The 4,246-nt window shown below is 37.1% G+C and overlaps 1 protein-coding gene across 1 annotated transcript in view; it reads right to left on the minus strand.

Annotated features, from left to right (window-relative positions):
- The window catches only part of KLHL15 (kelch like family member 15), a 19,703-nt gene that overhangs the window by 2,006 nt on the left and 13,451 nt on the right, over positions 1-4,246 (minus strand). The gene's annotated exons all lie outside the window — the stretch shown is intronic.

A 4,246-nucleotide genomic window follows, 5' to 3' on the forward strand; every position in this document is an offset into this window, starting at 1 on the left:
TATGAAGCACTTTTAAGCATTATTCTAAGTGCTGTGGGGAGATATAAAGTAAGTCTACGATGCAATTCTTTCCCTCAAAGAACTTAGAATACATATTTGAGGAAATGAAAGCAAATACAAATTTATCAATAAGTAAGTAAATCAATCAAGTTGCCAATTCGGTACAAAGCTGAACAGCACATCTGTGATTGCTGCAGACCTTTAGATACCAAATATTGTCAAGTACTTAATATTTGACATCAAATAGGAAGTCAGAGATCAAGCAGAAAAAGCCTGCACCATAATGTGGCAAGGATAAAACAAGAAGGTCTTAAATTTGGGTAGTAGAAGTTAGATACTATAAAGATAAAAATCTTTAGAATTCTATGATGATTTAAAGAAGGAATAGGGTGAAAATGTGAGGACTCAAACGTGATTTTAGGATTTAGACTTCAGGTGATAGGGGTATGATAAATCTGGGAAGACAAACTGATTTGGGAGAGGTATTCAGCTTCACTGGTGATATGAGTTGCTGGTAGGATGCTAAGGTGGAAGTGTCTACAAGCCCTTTGGAAATCTGGGATGACAGCTTGGGAGAGTCAAGTCCATCCAAGTATGTATGTATGTATGTGTGTGTGTGTGTGTGTGTATAAATGAGCTTTCTTTCTTTCCTTCCCTCCTTTCTATTTCTTACTCTTTTTATTCATCCATTCAATCCCATATAAGTCCAAAAAAGTATATGAAACACACACACACACACACACACACACACACCTCACTGCTGTCAAGTCGGATCTGACTCATAGGAAACAGAAAGCACCACAAATTTGTTTAAAGTATTTTGATAACTGTATCTGAATATAATTGGTTTTCTTTGCCATCCCATGCATTTTATTGTATGTGTTTAAAATCATTATTCCGAGGGCTTCACTAGATTAACAAAGGGATCAATGGCATAAAAAAGGTTGATAATACCTAAAAAAGAGAAAACTAACCTCATTACTGGACTGGGCGCTTTATATTCACAACTCATGTTAAATTATCCCTCCTGTGAGATAGCAATAACCATCCCTGTTTTCCAGATTCAAAGAACCGGAGGCTTAAAATGTTAAGTGACTTGCTGGGATTGTTTACATGACTAAAACTGGCAGTCAGGATTTGAACCATGAAGCAGGACAATCTTACTCCAAACCTCATGCAATTTCCAGAGTGTTACAACACAGCCTCCATTCTTCTTTAGAAAAATCTTTAAATGGCATACTTACTTCTTAAAAACGTTAACTTGTTCAGTGAATGAGCCTACTGACTGGTCTCAAGAAAAAGATAGTATAATTGTTCTTATATCAATAAAAAGAATCAATCATATGGGTCACTATGATTGAGTATAGAACAAAATAACAACTGTGGAAGAAATCACAGCAAATAATGCCTAATGGTAAACAAGTAATTTCAATAAAGAGAATAATGATATAAGAATAAAGCAAGAATATAAGGAAGATCTAAGGTCTTTTCCTTTACTATTTCTTTACCACAAGGAAACAAACTGGTCTTCAGTTTCTTATGAGAAACAATGGAATGCTATACAGCCATTAAGGATCCTATCACTGAATACTTAAAATGGTATGATGTTCAATGTCTGTTTTTAAAAAGCCAGCTCTTCATCTTGTGTTGAGACTTAGTGGCGGTTCTAAGGAAAAGAAGTCTTACATTACTCCCAAGAAGAGTAAGAGAAAGAAGGTTAAGCTGGATGTCCTAAAATAATGTAAGGTGGACGAGAATGGCAAAATGAGTTGCTTTCATGGGGAATGTCCCTCAAATGAATATGGTGCTGGAGTTTTTATGGCCAGCCACTTGTATACATATTACTGGGCAAGTGTTGTCTGACCTACTGCTTCAACAAACCAGAGACAAGTAATTGTGTATGTGTTAATAACTAACAACAAAAAAGCAATTATACTCTAGTATTATACCAATAATATTTTGTGTATGCTTGCTTGTGTTAACAGTGATTATCTCTGAAATTTCACAAATTCTTTTGTGTTCTTTATTTACCATGTATCATATTTATAAACGGTTCTTGCCATTAAAAAAGTAAGTCTCTCGAAACCCTATCTGATAGTAAAAATGAGCATCTTTTCATATTTTCCATTCATTGCTTATATTAATTGCCTAGTGCTCCTTACCCATTTTTCTCATCTTTTTCTTACTGACTTGTAGGAGATGGGAAGCAATATCCCAGAAATCAAGAAACATAAGCCTCTAATTAATTATTTAAGTGCCTACTGTGCACAGCCAGTCTTCTGAGAGCTACATAGGTTTTGAAGTAATAGAATCTTGTCCAGTATAGTAATTAAACACCATGTCAAACAGCACAGCACAGTGATTAAGAATCCAATTTAGGAAGTATCTGACTTTGTCACTCACAGGCTGTGCGATTTTAAGCATGTAAGTCAACATCCTCATTAAGCCTGCTTCCTCATCTGTGTTACTGGGATAACAATAGCACCCACATCTCATAACCCTATGGTAGGAGTCAACCGAGATAACCTCAGTTACCTTAGTACTTAGCACAGTGCCTGTCAAGTGGTAGTGCACAAAGACATTAGCTGTTATTAGCTATTATACTGACCAGAGGGTATCTGTGGAAGCGTCACTCAGCTTAAATCAGTGCATCTGATGCGTTCAAGTAGGAGGAACCTTTAGAGAAAGCAGCCATGTTATTTGGAAATCAAGAAAGAAAGAAAGAAAGGGAAATGCTGCACATATTGGATAGGCAGATTTCAAGTTTTTCAAGGGAAAATTAGGATCAATTCCAAGATCAGAAACGAGATGAATTGGAGGCTCTCAGAAGCATAATACTGACTGCATAATTGCAAAATTCACTGATGAGGATAAGACAAGGAAAAAGTATCTAAAAAATCTGATGTGGCTACACAGAGCTTCCTGGAATTCAGATGTTAAAAAAAAACACAGCAGATGGTTAAAAAGGGCACATAAAACAAGTATTATAAAGAGTGAAATGGAGCTGTGAGAATACTGTGAACAAGGCTTAAAGCCTCAGGATGAATTGTGGTTTTACAAAGTACCAGATATTGAATAAATGGCATTTTAGAGGTTAAAAAGAAACAGAGGAAAAAGTGAAGCCCCCCCCCCATAGGGTACTTCATGTAATTTTAACAAATGACAAAGCAGCCTATCTCTTATTTTATTTCCATTCTCCACTAAGAAGGTTTTATTCTTTCCAGTCTGAAGATCAAATACAATTACTAGGAAGAAACTTAAATCCAAGATGGCTGAGAAAAGAAAAAAACATCTAGTTATTTTAACCAAGTTCAAGTCATTCAATCTCACAAGTCACGCCCTGGGATACTGAGAGGCTTTGCAGGTAAGGCTGCTTAACTGCCTTCTGTAATCTGTGAGGAATAGTGAAGAATGGGAGAGGACTAGAAGCCAGGCAGATTTCTGAGATACAAACTGGTTCACTTGAGGTTGATCCTGCATTGGTTAAAAAAAAAAATAGTGAGCATTTTAAAATAAGAAAATGTTAACACTAGGAGGCAGCATGGATTCACTAAGAAATGGCAGAACTAACCGTTTTCTATTTAATTTTTGACGATGTAAGAGCACTGACAGAAAATCTGACTGCAGCAAAGTGATCAACAGTCTCATCGTAAAGAAAATACAAACACTAGGGACTCATGAACTACTTGAAATTACAGCAATAATTGTGTGTGGATGCATTTAGGGGCTACAGTGAAGCAGTGAAGAGTCCACAGCTTTTGTCAGATGCTCAAAGGTTCCTCGAACTCCAAATGTAAAGCTTTAAATGATTATATCGTCAATATGACTAACAACGTGATATAAACCAAACTCACTGCCATTGAGTTGATTCTGACTCACAGAGACCCCCTTTGGGTTTCTGAGGTGGTAAATCTTTATAGAAGTAGATTGCCCAGTCTTCTTTCCGTGGAGTGGCTGTGGGTTTGAACCACCAACCTTCTAGTTAGCAGTCAAATGCCTTAGGCACTACGCCACCAGAGCTCCTACAATGCGATATGGAGGCCTTAAAAGCTAATACAATTGTGCGTTCAATCAAAAAGAATAGACAGTTCCACCCGCTGTTCAGGTGAAACCACAACTAAGACAAAGTGTTCACTCCATCACTACATTTCAAGTTGTTGTTATGTGCCGTCGAGTCGGCCCCGACTCATAGCGACCCCTCCTTGGGTTTCCGAGGCAGTATCACTACGGAAGTAGGATTGCCCAA

The sequence above is a fragment of the Orycteropus afer genome, unplaced genomic scaffold, assembly GCF_000298275.1.
Source record: "Orycteropus afer afer isolate SDZICR_OR568_19922 unplaced genomic scaffold, OryAfe1.0 scaffold00739, whole genome shotgun sequence".
Lineage (NCBI taxonomy): Eukaryota > Metazoa > Chordata > Mammalia > Tubulidentata > Orycteropodidae > Orycteropus > Orycteropus afer.